This window comes from Aquarana catesbeiana, linkage group LG12, assembly GCF_042186555.1.
Source record: "Aquarana catesbeiana isolate 2022-GZ linkage group LG12, ASM4218655v1, whole genome shotgun sequence".
NCBI classification, from domain to species: Eukaryota; Metazoa; Chordata; class Amphibia; order Anura; family Ranidae; genus Aquarana; species Aquarana catesbeiana.
The window spans coordinates 134,412,917-134,430,599 of record NC_133335.1 but is presented as its reverse complement, the minus strand read 5'-3'; positions in this window follow the sequence as shown (position 1 = coordinate 134,430,599).

Sequence of the window (17,683 nt, the reverse complement as noted above, 5' to 3'; positions counted from 1 at the left end):
CCACGCCAGCTGAAGCCAGGAATGGTGGTGTCCGATAATGGCTCAAACCTCCTGTCTGCCCTTAGACAGGGAAAGTTGACACATGTGCTATACCTCAATTTGGTGGTGCAGTGTTTCCTAATACATACCCAGGGTTGCAAGATGTACTAAAACAGGCCAGAAGAGTCTGTAGCCATTTCAGGCGGTCATACACAGCCAGTGCTCGGTTGGCTGAAATTCAGTGGGAAGTCCACCTGCCCGTTAAACGCCTGATTTGTGACATGCCCACCAGATGGAACTCAACATTTTCTCCACGCCAATGGCTGATCATTAAGGATGTATGCACTGTATTGTCACTATTTGAGGAGGCCACAAGGATGGTGAGCAGTGACAGTGCATGCATTAGTGACACAATCCCTGTTGTGTTCCTGCTGAAGCAGACTCTGCGTGGCATTATAGACAGTGCACTAGAGGCAGAGCAGCAGGAGGACTTCCTTTCCTCTCAAGGCCCACTTTATCCAGACACCATCATTCCTATGCCACAGAACACACAGGAGGAGAGAGGGGAGGAGGATGAGGAGGAGTATTCTGGTACTTTCATAGGCTTCGAAGAAGAGGAAGACATGCGTCAATCTGTAAGCTATGGCTTTCCAACCCCAGGACCCTTGGGAGTAGAACGTGGCTGGGAGGAGGAAGTTCCAAATGCTGTCACCCTGAATGACTCTGAGGAGTCTGCTTCTCAAGCCTTGGCAAATTTGAGGCGCATAGGCAACCTCATGCTTCAAAGCCTGCGAAAGGACCCAAGAATATGTGGCATAAAGGATGATTACTGGTTGGCAACACTGCTTGACCACCGTTATAAGAGGAAGGTCTCAGAACTCATCCCGTCCCCACAGAGAGTGCAGAAGATAAAATCTCTTGAGGACACGTTAAAGAGGATTTTAGTGAACATTTTTCCTGACTCCAGTAGGTTACAGTGTGGTGGAAGACGTTGTTTTGTGTCTCAAAACCTCAGGACCAAAACAGAGATGGAGAGCTTTCCAGTTGACGATCCACTGACTTACTGGGTCATGAGAATAGACCACTGGCCAGAACTTGCCAAGTATGCTATTGAGTTGTTCGGCTGCCTGCATCCAGAGTACATTTAGAACGGGCATTCAATGCTACAGGAGGTTTCGTTACTGATCATAGAATGCGTCTGTCCACAGACTCTGTGGACCGTTTGACTTTTATAAAAATGAATCAGTCCTGGATTACCAGCTATGAAGCCCCTGATGCCGATATCACTGATTAAGTCTTTTTGGGATGTGGAATCTCTGCAGGACTTCGAGCCTGCCTAGCCTTGAGGGTGTTCAATCATTTCATCTGGAAGAATGGTTTTGGTATAGGTTTCATGGGCACAATTAACACCCAAAGACCATTTTTTCTGCACCTGTTTGACAGGTGCATATCATTGCATTTTTTTACAGCAAGGCCAATTCTTGCTTCCATCAAGATTACCTCTATAGGGTTACAGTGGGAAGGTGTCACCGACACCCAAAGACCAATTATTTATGCATTACTTCTATCCAAAGTCAAAGTGACACCAGAATGTATCCAAAAAATATCTAATCTTGTTCCCAGTGCACTAAATTGTGGCCTCATCATACACACTGGCTCCTCAGTTGTTCCTTAGCAAAACAAAGGCAGCTTGCAGGGAAAATGTCATTTTTTTTGGCTTTATAAATGCAATTATTGCTGCAGCAGATTCTAGACATGGTACAAATCTGCTACTTTACAGGCAGACTAAGGGGACCCCCCAGGCACTATATTGGAAGAAATTTTTCATTTTTATGCTTTCTTAAAAATAAAAAAATCACTGCTCATTTAAAAATGAAGTTTTTCACAAACTATTTTTTTTATTGATACATGTCCCCCAGGGCAGGACCCGGGGACAATAACCATTGTATGCCCAATTACTTGCATATAAGCCGTCAAAATGGCCACTTTTGATTATTGACATTCAGGTCCCATTGACTTTAATGGGGTTCGTTATTCACGTCCAAACCTCGCGGTGTTCGAAAGGTCTGGTGCGAACTGAACAGAGGTCCGTTCGGCCCATCCCTAGTTGCTAACATCGAGCTTGATTTATCCTTTTGGTAATAGAACCGGGCCCCCCTCCATCTTAGGTGTTTCTCAGCTTTAGAAGTGAGGGCCAGGTTAAGTGCCGTGCGGGTTAAGTCTAATTGTGAAGTGGGGATAGATTTGGGGTTTTATTTGTGCCTCTTACATAAAGAAAGGAGTTCCATTTTAAGTTTCTCTATCTCTAAGCGTGTGATACGGTGAATTTTGGGAGGTCATTTGGATAGGCTTACTTCTAATTGTGGCTTTGTGAGTGGCCCAGAGATTTGTCTGAGAAATATTCTCAAAAACATTAAAAAGGAAGTATTTACGGATAACTTTCTCAATCTCAATAGTTTTAATGGGGTCACTTAGTATAGCTTTGTTTAGTCTCCAATGCCCATGGCTATTCAAACCCAGAGGACGCCGGAAGACCACGAATACTGCCGAGTGGTCAGACCAGGCAGAGTCTCTAATGAAGGTTTTGGAACCAAAGGGGATTGTGCAGCTGAAATGAGAATATGATCAAACCTTGCAAATGAGTTATGAGGATAAGAGAAATGAGTGTAATGTCTCATCGTGGGATTGATTTCTCTCCATATATCAATCAATCCTTGACGAAAAATCATCTTAGCAATCAACAAACTCTGTTTAAACAGGTGCAAGTCGTCTGTCTTTATTTCTGTTTTTGTCAAGCCCTTTATCAAAAGCCACATTAAAGTTCCCCCCCATAGATCACTGTGCATTCCACCAGAGGCCCTAGATTCTTAAACATAAGTTGGAAGAAGTGAGCTTGACCCTTGTTGGGTGTGTAATAGGATATGAATGTGTAAATTTGCTCCTCTATAACCCCTTCTGGGTCCTTAAACTCCGTGATGAGTGTAAACCTGCATCTACGTGAGAATTTCATAGCCACTCCTTTAGTTTTATAATGAAATCAACCAGCGCAAACCATATAACACTAACCATAAGCAGCTATAGTACTGAGGGTCAAATTTATCAAATCCCTGAACAGTAAAGTAATAACAAAAGGCAGTACAACACATATATTAAAAGATCTAATAAAACAGTAAAGAATAGTCCATTTGTATGTTTCAAGACAAAAATATCCAGCAATTAATCCGGTGACACGAGTGACATCCACACACTGTTGAGTGACTGTAGTGAAAGAAACCTCCACCTTCGGTAACACAAGCCGCTCACCTCAGCAGATGGACCCCTGGGTTAATCAGTCAGGTCTAGATCAGTGGTTCCCTCACAGGGATTATGACAGGAAAAGATGCACTTATAGCTGGTCAGACACCGATAGCTGGTGGGCTTGCAGTAATCACATGGAAAAGAGTAATAAAGAAGATCTAGTGCTCTCTGAATGTTGCTTAAAAGATTTAATAAAATCAGTGGGAACACTTACAAACGTTGCACTGTACCCCAGTGGGAAGGATGAATCGAAAACATGGATGATCCACGAGGGTAGCCAAGCAGGACGCGGGTGATGTCATGATCTATGTCACGTGGTATTTCCGTACGCGTTACGTCCCTAAAGGGGGCGGGACTTCTTCAGCGGTGATGGCATGACGTGAGACACCCGCTTGATATGCATGTCTGCAGGTCGAAATGACCAATGGGTGCCGGTGTAAGATAATCTCCATAGCAACCCACAAGTGTACCTGTACTTCCTCCTGCTGTGTCCACTTCTTATAATTATCACCCATCTGCTCCCTCTTTACCTAGAGGTGGCCAAGCAATTAGAGGGAACCCTAAAGGTAAGAAGGGCAAAGGTAGGGGGAATATTCCCCCTAAAACTCCAGTTAGAGTTAATTCTTATTATCCTTATTACCAACAGGATTGTGGATCACCCCGGGGGTGGGAAAGTCAGAGACAGGACCCATACACTTACTCTAATAATTATGGGAGAAGGGAAACACCCCAACACATACGTGGGGGACAATTACCCCTGTCCAATAGGTTTGCTCCATTACAACATTATGGCACTAATGAAGGAGGGGATTTTTCGGGGGCCCAGAGGGGGCCGGGGAGGGGAGCACCTATGCACCAGCCCAATCAAGTGAAGTGGTGGAAACATCGGTTGCAACCATCCCCACAAACAATAGGTCAACCCCGAAAAAGAAAAGAGAGAGGAAGCAGAGGGGGTAGGAGATTACAAAAAGAAAAAACCCACTAGGTGCAGGAATTTATAATCTGAGCAGTTGTTCTTTGAGCGAGAATGAGATTAAGGTTCTTGATAGAGGACTGAAATTCGCTCCTGTTCAAAATCTGAATAAATTTAACATTCATAAATTTGTCAGAAACTTAAACATGAAAAAATATTTCTTGTCAAATCCAAGTAGACCAGCTACAATCGCAGGGGGTCCACATTCTAATTTACGGAATAAATCCACTTTCAATCCTCTTAATGCTGACAAAAAGTACCTTGAGGTGTTCAAAAATATGTTATTTAATGATCTGGATAAAATGAAAGTAAGAAAAGCAGTTGACCCACAATGCATCAGGCAAGGTATTAAATCTCTGGAAACAAGAAATGACATTATAATACGTCCTGCAGATAAAGGAGGGGGTTTGGTGATTCTAGATAAATCCAAATATCTGGGAGAATTACACAGGCTGCTGGATGATCATGATACATACCAAATCCTTAATAAAGACCCTATGGTGGTTTATAAGGATGAACTCCATTGGTTAATAGAGGAAGGGAAAATTGGTAACATTTTCAACAAAAAGGAGGCATCCTATTTGGATCCCCTTTTCTGCAGAACCCCCATCATCTACTGCCTCCCAAAAATTCATAAGGATAGTGTCAATCCTCCTGGGAGGCCTATAGTCAATGGAATTGATTCTGTTTCCTCTAGGTTAGGCCAATACATTGACCATTTTCTCCAGCCCTTGGTGTGCAAAATGGAAGCTTTTCTCAAAGACACCAAACACATTATTCAAATCATTGAATCGGTTAGATGTTCCTCCTCGAGTATTTTGGTCACGGCCGATGTAGGGTCTCTTTACACCATCATTGGACATGAGGATGCTCTATCCTCTGTCCAATGGGCCTTGTCCTTGTTTTCTGATCTTTCAGAGAGACATAAAGAGTTTCTTTTAAAATGTCTGAGTTTCTGCCTAGCTAGAAACGATTTTTTGGTTTAATCGCCAATTCTATTTACAAAAAAGGGGCGTTGCAATGGGCGCCCGCTTTGCTCCCAGTGTGGCCAACCTGTTTATGGCCCACTGGGAGGAAGATGTGGTGTTCAAGCATCGCCCCCCTGAACTAGTTTGTTACAAAAGGTACATAGACAACCTTATCATGATCTGGAAGGGTGATCAGCCCAGTTTGGATGCCTTTGTACAGACACTTGATGTTAATACTAAGAACATCCAGCTTTCCTGGAATTTCAGTAAAGAAAAAATTGTGTTCTTAGATCTGGAGATCTGGAAAGATAGTGATGGGTTCAGGTTATGTAATTACCTCAAGCCTACTGATCGTAACTCCTACATCCCATTGGGGAGTTGCCATCATAAATCATGGCTATGTAACATCCCCAGGGGGCAGTTCGTCAGACTCAGATGTAACTGTACACATGACAGTGACTTCATCACTCAATCAATGTTACTCACATCCAGATTTCAGGAAAAAGGATATGATACACACATCTTGAAAAGTGAAATAGAGAAAGTTCTAGCTATGGACAGGACATTATTGGTTTCTGACAAAATTAAGGACACCAGTTCTAGTGTCTCCAATTTTAAAATGATACTCAATTATAACGTTCAGCATAAACAATTTGAGAAGCTAGTCTCAAAAAATTGGTTGATCCTTAAGCAGGATCGAGTGCTGGGTCCCCTGCTGCCACCGCGTCCTTCGTTCCTATACAAAAAAGCTCCTTCATTATGAGATCATCTTGCTCCAGGAGTGGTGGATCCCCCTATACAATCAGATAATAGATTGTTCTCTTTCCTCTCAGGTTTTTATGCCTGTGGGCGGTGCACAGCCTGCAGGCATTCTAAATGTAACAATAAAAAACGCAAAAACTTCATGGCCACCTCCACTCGTAGGGAATATAAGATAGATCAATTAATTACCTGCACAACAGTGGGGGTCGTTTATATGCTCCAGTGTGAGTGTGGCCTTCAATACATCGGAAGGACCTCCAGGCCTCTTCATGTTCGATTAGGAGAACACGTCAATAACATTTAAAAAGGATTAAAAACTCATAATGTTTCCAAACACTTTAAACTAGTACACGGTCAAAATCTCAGGGGGCTAAGTTTCTGGGGTATCGAAAAAGTTAATAAACATTGGAGGGGGGGTAACTTTCAACATCAACTTAGTCGCAGGGAATCCCATTGGATTCACGAGACCAAAGTTCTCATTCCGGGGGGCCTGAACGTCGATTTTGACATCAATTGTTTTATTTCTGACCGGTAATAGTTTTTGTTTAGTGTTTTTTGTTTTATAATGATTAATATTTTTTAGTTGTTATGCTGTGTCTATTATGGATGTTCCATGAGATCGAGCATGAACGCGGGGTAATTACTACACATTTTTAATTTCATTTTTGTTTTAACATTAACAAACCATCTCATTTGTTTACAAAACTATAGTTATTCATTATTGCCTCAGTTATATCATTGTAACTGTGGACTCTTTTCACATATTGTGTCTCTGCATATAAACTTCTTGGGTTGCTATGGAGATTAGCTTACACCGGCACCCATTGGTCATTTTGACCAGCAGACGTGCATATCAAGCAGGTGTCTCACGTCATGCCGTCACCGCTGAAGAAGTCCCGCCCCCTTTAGGGACGTAACGCGTACGGAAATACCACGTGACATAGATCGTGACGTCACCCGCGTCCTGCTCGGCTACCCTCGTGGATCATCCATGTTTTCGATTCACCCTGCCCACTGGGGTACAGTGCATCTGCTGAGGTGAGCGGCTTGTGTTACCGAAGGTGGAAGTTTCTTTCACTACAGTCACTCAACAGTGTGTGGATGTCACTCGTGTCACCGGATTAATTGTTGGATATTTTTGTCTTGAAACATACAAATAGACTATTCTTTACTGTTTTATTAGATCTTTTAATATATGCGCTGTACTGCCTTTTGTTATTACTCCTTTAGTTTTATCTTTGCCATTTGCCAAATAGAAGGTTGGGAATTTAACATGAAGAAAGGACAGTTTATAGTGGCTAGGGAAATGGGTCTCTTGTAACAGGATAACATCAGCTTTCTGACTATGATAGTGTTGTAAGATCTTTTGTTGTTTAACTGGAAAGTTCAGGCTTTGTGTATTATATGTAACTACTTTCATAGTAATGGGGTGAGAACTAGTATCAACCATGAAACCAGAAAGGGGGGGTGCTGATTAAGGTCACCTACCTCGAAATCAAAGAGCCAGGATCTCTGTACCTGATGGGTGAGATGGAATGTCTTAAGTGCGAAGGAGATAGTTTTGAAAACTTCTAGGTAGGTCACTGAAAAAGAGAGAGGGTTAGTACAACAGCAAAGATTAGCAAAAAGATAAAGACAGGGAGAAAGGGTGAAGATGAACAAGAACAAACCCTGGAGGTGGGGGGGAGTTTCCCTCCATACCTACAGGAAAAATTGTGTGCGTTGCCTCTACTGAAGAGTGAACAGACCTGTCCCAGAGTGAGACAAAACTCAAATCTCTGAGGTAGGTGGAGGTACATGAGTACCACTCCGGCTATCAACCACTCCCGATGTAAGATCCAAAAACAAGGGTGCAGAGCCCTATGGGCAAAAAATGCACCTCTTAATAGCCAATTTAGGGCTAGGCCAAAAAATAGCTAATATATGCTTCCACACTCTGCTGGGAATAGAAATTCCGGTAACCTTCTGTGGTTAAAATGCAAGGGTATCCTTAATAGTGGATAGAACCTGAGGATAGTGGCAAAATAGTGCCTATGTATGAGGTCTGCTAGATTGTGAAAGCTTGTAAAAAAAAAAAAGAAGAACGTAGCAATAATATAATGAAGCAGTAATATAAAGTTAACTTATTAGTATATATATATATATATATATATATTAGTATTATTTAGCACTATGACATGCATAAAAGGGCATAATGACCCTGGAAAAAAAAGAGATAGTGATCTCATGGGTCCTTCCAATGGTAGTACATCCCATTCCTTGCTGGATTCACAACTTTTCCTAAGGGAGGGGGGATGCGCTAGGGTCGTGTGAGATATGATCGTGGACAGACGTCACTAAATGATATATTGCTCACACAGGCAATGGGCATATGTGGAATTGCACCTCAAAATATGTTCAGATGCTTCTCCTGAGTACGGGGATACCACATGTGTGGGAATTTTTAGGAGCCTAGCCGCGTACAGGGCCCCGAAAACCAATCACCGCCTTCAGGATTTCTAAGGGTGTAAATTTTTGATTTCACTCTTCACTGCCTATCACAGTTTCTGAGGCCATGGAATGCCCAGATGGCACAAACCCCCCCAAATGACCTCATTTTGGAAAGTAGACACCCCAAGCTATTTGCTTTGAAGCATGTTGAGTCCATGGAATATTTTATATTTTGACACAAATTGTGGGAAGGTGACAATTTTTTTTTTTTTTTTTTGCACAAAGTTGTCACTAAATGATATATTGCTCACACAGGCCATGGGCATATGTGGAATCGCACCCCAAAATACATTTAGCTGCTTCTCCTAAGTATGGGGATACCACATGTGTGGGAATTTTTAGGAGCCTAGCTGCGTACGGGGCCCTGAAAACCAATCACCGCCTTCAGGATTTCTAAGGGTGTAAATTTTTGATTTCACTCTTCACTGCCTATCACAGTTTCTGAGGCCATGGAATGCCCAGGTGGCACAAACCCCCCCAAATGACCCCATTTTGGAAAGTAGACACCCCAAGCTATTTGCTGAGAGGCATGGTGAGTATTTTGCAGCTCTCATTTGTTTTTAAAAATGAATAAAGACAAGAAAACATTTTTTTTTTCTTTTTTAAACTTTTAAAACTTTGTGACAAAAAGCGAGGTCTGCAAAATACTGACTATACCTCTCAGCAAATAGCTTGGGGTGTCTACTTTCCAAAATGAGGTCATTTGGGGGGGGGTTTGTGCCACCTGGGCATTCCATGGCCTCGGAAACTGTGATAGGCAGTGAAGAGTGAAATAAAAAATGTACGCCCTTAGAAAGCCTGAAGGCGGTGCTTGGTTTTCGGAGTCCCGTACGAGGCTAGGCTCCCAAAAAGTATCACACATGTGGTATCCCCATACTCAGGAGAAGCAACAGAATGTATTTTGGGGTGTAATTTCACATATTTCCATGGCATGTTTGAGCAATATATCATTTAGTGACAACTTTGTGGGAAAAAAAAAATTGTCTCTTTCCCGCAACTTGTGTCACAATATAAAATATTCCATGGACTCGACATGCCTCTCAGCAAATAGCTTGGGGTGTCTACTTTCCAAAATGGGGTCATTTGAGGGAGTTTTGAACTGTCCTGGCATTTTATGCACAACATTTAGAAGCTTATGTCACACATCACCCACTCTCCTAACCACTTGAAGACAAAGCCCTTTCTGACACTTTTTGTTTACATGAAAAATTATTTTTTTTTGCAAGAAAATTACTTTGAACCCCCCAAACATTATATATATTTTTTAAAGCAAAGGCCCTACCGATTAAAATGGTGGGTGTTTCATTTTTTTTTCACACAGTATTCCCTCCCACTGCTTGTAAAAGCAGTCTAGAGGCTAATTAGCTGCTAGGATTGCTTTTACATGAAAGCCGACCGCTGGCTGAAAAGAATGATACCAAGATGATACCTAAACCTGCAGGCATCATTCTGGTATAACCACTCAAAGTCGTGAATGGCGTACATGAAGACAAAAAAAATGGTTAACAATACAGCAGAGTAAACGGTAAAGTATAAAAAATTGCATAACTGAAAAGCAAACATGATGAAACATAATAACAATAAAACATTGCAGAATAGAATACAGTAAAAAAGAGCATAACAATAGAGAGAGAATAGAGAGAGAAAGAACAATGAAACGACAACTATTTTTTTTGTTTTATTTTTTTTGTGTTTTTATTTTTTTTTTACACTTTTTTTGTAACTGTAACTTTTATAACTGTAACCGGTTCAAGGTTCGGTCTCTCAAAATGCGATGGCATCTTGGGAGACCCTGTGAAAGTGTGCCTAGTCTGTGCAATGCTGTACCCTACGCTAATACTCAACTAGTGAATGGTAGCATTCAAAACATTCACCAATGCAAAGACCAGGATTGTCAGGACAGGAGGGACAATAATAGCGGGTGTCACGCCTATATCCGCGCTTGCTACAGACACAACATCTTTTTTGGAGGGGTTCGTTGGGTAGGGGTACTCGGGAGGACATAAAGAAAATGCCTCTCATGCAGCCGACTGCATTTGGTTGGGGATGTGAATGGGGGAAGTATGGGTGCTGCAGAAGTGGTGGGTTCCCAATTAAGATTGGCGAATGCAGCAGGAACGGCATTATGGGCACGACGGGCCTGTTTGTCTTCTTCTTGATGGCAGCGGGACACTACTTGTGCTTGCCACCTCACCAGCTTGAACTGCACTTATGGGACTCGCCACGTCACCAAGTGTTACTGCAGTGCTGGTTTGACTATGACCGGGGTGTACTAGGCCTCTGGCGCTTGCCAGTTCACCAGGTGCTAGCAGGTATCTGGGCTGATCCTGCTACCACTGCGTTTTTGGGAACCCTAAACTGCTGGGGACGCTAGTATAGATCTGATCGGATCAGATATTGATCCGTTCAGATACTATACCACTAAGGGAGGTGTACGGTGCGTGCGTGGGTGTTAGCGGTACTGGCGCTAACCTGACGCTGCCTGGGGCTGGTGCTTGCCAGTTCACCAAAACGCTACCAAAAAAACTGTTAGCGATCGCAGGGATCAGGCCTGACTCTGCGAACGCTGTAGTTATGCGTTTAGTGTTTTGTAAGTGTCAGTGATCGATCAATACTGCACTTGGGTGGGCTGGGCTGGGCCAGGCGGAGGGGCAAAACGCAGGTGCTAGCAGGTATCTGGGCTGCTCCCGCTAACACTGCGTTTTTTGAGAACCCTAAACTGCTGGGGACGCTAGTATAGATCTGATCAGATCAGATATTGATCCGTTCAGATACTATACCACTAAGGGAGGTGTACGGTGCGTGCGTGGGTGTTAGCGCTACTGGCGCTAACCTGACGCTGCCTGGGGCTGGTGCTTGCCAGCTCACCAAAATGTAGTTATGCGTTTAGTGTTTTGTAAGTCTCAGTGATCGATCGATACTGCACTTGGGTGGGCTGGGCTGGGCCAGGCGGAGGGGCAAAACGCAGGTGCTAGCAGGTATCTGGGCTGATCCCGCTAACACTGCGTTTTTGAGAACCCTAAACTGCTGGGGATGCTAGTATAGATCTGATCAGATCAGATATTGATCTGTTCAGATACTATACCACTAAGGGAGGTGTACGGTGCGTGCGTGGGTGTTAGCGCTACTGGCGCTAACCTGACGCTGCCTGGGGCTGGTGCTTGCCAGTTCACCAAAATGCTACCAAAAAAACTGTTAGCGATCGCAGGGATCAGGCCTGACTCTGTGAACGCTGCAGTTATGCGCTTAGTGTTTTGTAAGTGACAGTGATCGATCGATACTGCACTTGGGTGGGCTGGGCTGGGCTGGGCGGAGGGGCAAAACGCAGGTGCTAGCAGGTATCTGGGCTGATCCCGCTAACACTGCGTTTTTGGGAACCCTAAACTGCTGGGGACGCTAGTATAGATCTGATCGGATCAGATATTGATCCGTTCAGATACTATACCACTAAGGGGGGCGTATGCTGCGTGCGTGGGTGTTAGCAGTACTGGCGCTAATCTGACGCTGCCTGGGGCGACGCATATCACCGCCGGGCGATCAGGGGGCTAAACCTTTATTAGGTAATAAACGGCGGGTGCCCTGACACTATAAAAAATAAACGAACTAACCAGCGTCATCTGTAACACTTTTATATGGTGATCAGTGGTGAAAAGGTTAACTAGGGGGCAATCAAGGGGTTAAAACATTTATTAGACAGTATATGGGGGTTACTGTCGCTATAAAACGCTGACGGCGAGCCTAAATATTTACCTCCCTAACTAGCATCACCAGCGACACTAATACAGCGATCAGAAAAATGATCGCTTAGCGACACTGGTGACGGGAGGTGATCAAGGGGTTAAATCTTTATTAGGGGGGGTTAGGGGGTATCCTAGACCTAAAGGGGGCTAACACTTACTGCCCTACCACACTAACTGTCACAAACTGACACCATGCAGTAATCAGAAAAAAAAAAAACAACTGCTTGGTGTCAGTGTGACAGGGGGGGATCGGGGGGTAAAGGGGGGTGTAAAGTGTGCCTGGTATGTTCTACTGTGTGTGTTGTGTTGTGCAACTCACTCAGATGTCTTCTCTCCTCGGCGCCGGAAGGGAAACTGCCGAGCCGAGGAGAGATGACATCATTTCCTCTGCCTCTGTGTACTATACAGAGGCAGGGGAATGATCTCATTGGCTGGGAGCGATCGCGAGGGGGGGCCACGAATGGATGGTCTCCCCCTCGCTTCTCATCGCTCCCAGACCAAAGCCGACCGCCTCGGGCACCGGGGGGGTCCGATTGGACCCCACGCCCGTGGGAAGGCAATCACGTACCAGGTACATGATTTTGCCTGCCTGTGCCATTCTGCCGCAGTATATCTGCGTGAGGCGGTCGGCAAGTGGTTAATGTCATTAGTAATTTTACTGGCTGTGTTAGTAAGGCCTCGATCGAAAAGTTCAGCAAACTTACTTAACATGTCCACAAAGCCAGCCTGTTGTTCAGGAGTCAGACCAGCTGGAGGCCCCATATGTTGTGGTTGCATGGGGCCTGGGGTCATAGGAGAGAGCAGCATCTCATCCATGGTATGCCCAATAAGGGATTCTGTGGAGGCTGGTGATGCATGTCCTGCATGGGGGCTACCTACATATGTCCCCAGGTGTTGGATGGGTGCAGGGGAGGCCGGATGCAGATCACATAACGGAGGATTCATCTCCGCTGAAGACCTGTGACTGTGATGCTGCCGCCATCTTGAGCTTTTTGGCCTGTATTCCGCTCGCTGTGAATTGTGGCCGTGGATCTCGTTTGGTGGTCCCCTGTGACATAAGGGTGATCAGGGTTGTGTCCCCCTACCTGGCGGGCTAGGTCAGGTGAGCCTTGCAGGGTGCAGGCAGCTGTGGTGAGCGGCGATCTGCTGGAGTGGGACGGAGCTCCTGGATCAAGTGTCTATCTTGGGAGCCAACATGTATGCACCTGGATTATTTTTTATTTCTTTTAAGAAATTCAGAAAGGTTTCTTGCGTTCCCATCCATACAATGAGGATATGGTCAATATACCAATACAAGTCTAAATACCACAGCCCAAACTGGAATACGTTAATCTCACACTAGATCTTGCAAAACATGCATGTGTCTGTCTGATTACCTGGCCGTGCTGTATAAAAAGCAGATGGGACTCCATGGGGAAACAGCATCTTTAGTTAAGTATTCTTGTCATATTTTCTTTATCTTTATCTGTATCTGTCATTATCTTTAACCACTTCAGCCCCAGAAGATTTGGCTGCTCAATGACCAGGCCATTTTTTGCGATATGGCACTGCGTCACTTTAACTGACAATTGCGTGGTCGTGCAACGCTGTACCTAAACAAAATTGATGTCCTTTTTTTCCCACAAATAGCGCGTTTTTTTGGTGGTATTTGATCACCTCTGCGGTTATTATTTCTTGTGAAAAAACAAGAAACAAAAGAGGAGTGACAATTTTGAAAAAAACACATTGGGGGTCATTTACTAAGATGAATGCACTGCGCTGGTTCAGACCTTAATTGGTGCGCTGGATAGATCCTTAATTCAGCGTGTGAACCGGCGCACACACAGAGTACCTACACGCGAGAATGGTTCTCGGCGAGGTGCAATAGGAAAAACACATCTTCCTATCAAGGCAGCACAAGAAAAACCGGCATGGGTTCCCCCTCCAGGTGCATGTTAGGCCCTTCGGACTGGTATGGATTGTAAAGGGAACCCTGAAAAAACGGCGTGGGGGTCCCCCAAGATCCATACCAGACCCTTATCCAGACACACAGCCCGGCCGGTCAGGAAAGGGGGTGGGGACGAGCGAGCACCCCCCCTCCTGAACCGTACCATACCGCATGCCCTCAACATGGGGGAGTGGGTGTTTTGGGGAAGGGGGCCCTGCAGCCTCCCCACCCCAATGCACCTTGTCCCCATGTTGATGAGGACAAGGGCCTCTTCCCTACAACCCTGGCTGTTGGTTGTTGGGGTCTGCAGGCGGGGGGCTTATCAGAATCTGGGAGCCCCCTTTAATAAGGGGGCCCCAAGATCCTGGCCCCCCACCCTACGTGAATGAGTATGGGGTACATGGTACCCCTACCCATTCACCTGGGGGAGAAAAGTGTCAAGAAAAAAAAACACTACACAGGTTTTTAAAGTGTTTGAAATTTTGGTTCCGAATATGGGAAAAACACCCTCATAGATAGGCACCACATCCCTGAGCAAAGACTTAAATAATCATGAAGAGGACTAAAGGGATTTTAACGGTGCAAGTAAGCTGTGCATACGGAAAAGCTATAAATCTTTTCTCTTTAAAAAACAATTTATTGTTTACAATCAATTAAAAGGGAACATATATATTGTATAAAGTAACAGACATATTTCTTTTTACGACAATATAAGAACAAGGTGGTCAAATAGGGAGACAAAAGTGTACACTACAAATTCACAGATGGTAATTATTGCATACTAGCCCGACATGTTTCGCATTGTCGCTTTTTCAAGGGATATGCAACTGTTAAGTGAGTCATCCAACACTTTTAGTAATTCTACGAAAATAGAGAAAAGAAAAGTTTTTATATACAAACATAGATAATGTTCAATGTTGATACAACAGTTAATACAATGGAAAAACACGTATTGTCACTCTAAGGAGTCCATAATGGCTTACCCCTAAAGTTGACCCAACAAGGCCTCGTCAGGGCCAGCATATACAGACCCAACCAGACAGGGCAGCAGGGAGGCTTGTTTGCAACCACAGGGAGCAGAAAGATGAAGCTGTTATATGAATAATAAATATTCAGTGTCAGCGAAATTGTATACAGAGGGTTAATTGGGTTAAAAAAACGAGGAATTGACACTTACGCCGATAGTTAATTAAAACTGTAACCAAGGATACAGATGATCATCAGTATCAGTGAAATGGTGGTTACAAGGGATATTCGGATGGTAAGTAATTGAAGCTAAAGAGTTGAATAAAACAAAGGATATTGTTACTACACAGAGGAATGTTGAATTGAATAATTTAGACTGATTGTATGTCTATAGGTGAGTAATGAGGGTTTACATGTGTATCATAGTGGTATAATTAGACTCCAATTACAAGGACACAATGTCTCAAAATCTTCCAACTGTGACAGCAATAAGTACATATACAGTTAAGAATCTGTAGGGGTTCAATAAATAGGTAGGAAAGAGGATAGACGTGTAAATGTAGAGCAGGGTGTGGTGTACTCACCAGTCACTCACACTGCTAAAATCTGGCTTGCATCTTCCGGCGCTGGCAGACTGGACTGTCAGATATGCCGGTTTAAATACTACTCCCCATCGAGCCGGCGTGTGACACCGCCGGCTCGATGCGGACGTGATGGCGCCAATGCGCATACAGCGCACGGCGCCTCCTCCCGCCTGGAAGCCGCGTCATGGGGCTTAGGGGGTGGGGGAAGGACACAAGCAGTGCCCTACGATGGAACTGGTCCAATGGGGAGGCACGGCGCGGAATGGGCACATCTCAGTGGTGTGCCCCGGGCGTCCGTGTGGATGCGGCAGCCCCTCTTTGTCCCAGCATGGTCTGGGCCGAGAGCGGTCTAACAAGGATGGGCCAAAGGAGTAGCCGATCGAGCAAGAAGGGACCACAGACCTTCCAATCTCGATCGGCACATCAGAGGGACAACACGTTTACATAGGGAAATTAAATGCAGTTACATTAAGAACAAAATTGCATATATAATATACAGGGTTACACATAGCTGCACATTGAATCAACTAATAAAAAACATATATAGCAGATAAATGCATTTATGGTGGAGACAAGTCATTCAATATAAATGACTAAAAGGGGAAATAAAGAGGGGAAGGGAGGGAAAAGTGGGTGGACGGGGAAATGGAGGTGTCTGATGGACAGTGACACCATAGGATTATGCATGGACAGTTGCATATTCAGAGGAAGGGCCTATAACTCAGGCTTTCATTCAAGCCTGGGAAATGAGTGGCTTTGAGGGTGTGAATCCAGCGGGTTTCAAGCTGGAGCAGTGTCCGATCGACACTGCCCCCTCTTTCGTCCAGCGGGACATGCTCCAAAGCTCAGAACTTGATGGTACTGGGGTTAAAGTTGTGGTACAGACCCACATGCCTAGCAATGGCTGTATCCATTTGTTTTTTAAGGATGGGTTTTATGTGGTCTCTAATTCGTTTGAAGAATGGTCGTTTCGTTTTGCCGACATAAAAGCCACCGCAAATGCATTGAGCTAAATAGATTATACCCGGAGTCTGGCAAGTCGCATTGAATTTAATTGAGTACCACTGTCCATTAGGGAGTAGAAAATGTGATGTATTTTCTACATAACGGCAAATGTCACATCTGCCGCATGGAGAAATACCTGTATGGGGAGGCTTTTTGTTGGCACGGGCATCTTGAAAGTGACTATGGACTAGGCGGTCCCTCAGTGAGGGCACCCGTCTAAAGGTTATCTCAGGGGATGAATTGATGTATTTGCTGACTACTGAGTCAGCTGATAGAAGGGGCCAAAATTTGGTTACAATACTTCTAATTTCACTGTGTTGGCTAGAGTAACGGGTAATCAGTCTGACTGTGTCAGATTTTTTGGGGGGTTTGATTGAAAATAATAGCGAATCTCTGTTTTGTATTTTAACCCTATTGTATGCCCTTTTGAGGCATGAGTGGCTATATCCACGAGATAGTAATCTTTTGTACAGGTCTTTTGCTGCTATCTGGAAGTCTGCATCCTTGCTGCAGTTGCGTTTTAATCGCAAGTACTGACTATAAGGAATACTTCTCAGCAAGGGGCCTGGATGTGAACTATCCGCGTGGAGGATAGTATTCCTGGCCGAAGGTTTTCTGTATAGTGATGAATCTAATTTTCCATTAGCGTCAATGGAGATAGTAAGATCAAGGAAATTGATCGCAGTTGTGCTATATTCCATAGTAAAATGAAGATTAAAGTTGTTAATGGAAAGCAGTCTTAAGAATTCTTTCAACTCTGTCTCCGAGCCAGACCAGAAAAGCAACACGTCGTCTATGTAACGATACCAAGAGATGACCTTTTCCAGCAATTGGGTCAGGTCGTCCCTGGAAAAAACATCTTTTTCCCACCCCCCCAGGTACAGGTTGGCATACGATGGGGCACATTTGGTCCCCATCGCAACCCCCTGCACCTGGAGGTAGTGGGAAGAATTAAACATGAAAACGTTATGTCTCAGAATGTAATTGAGAAG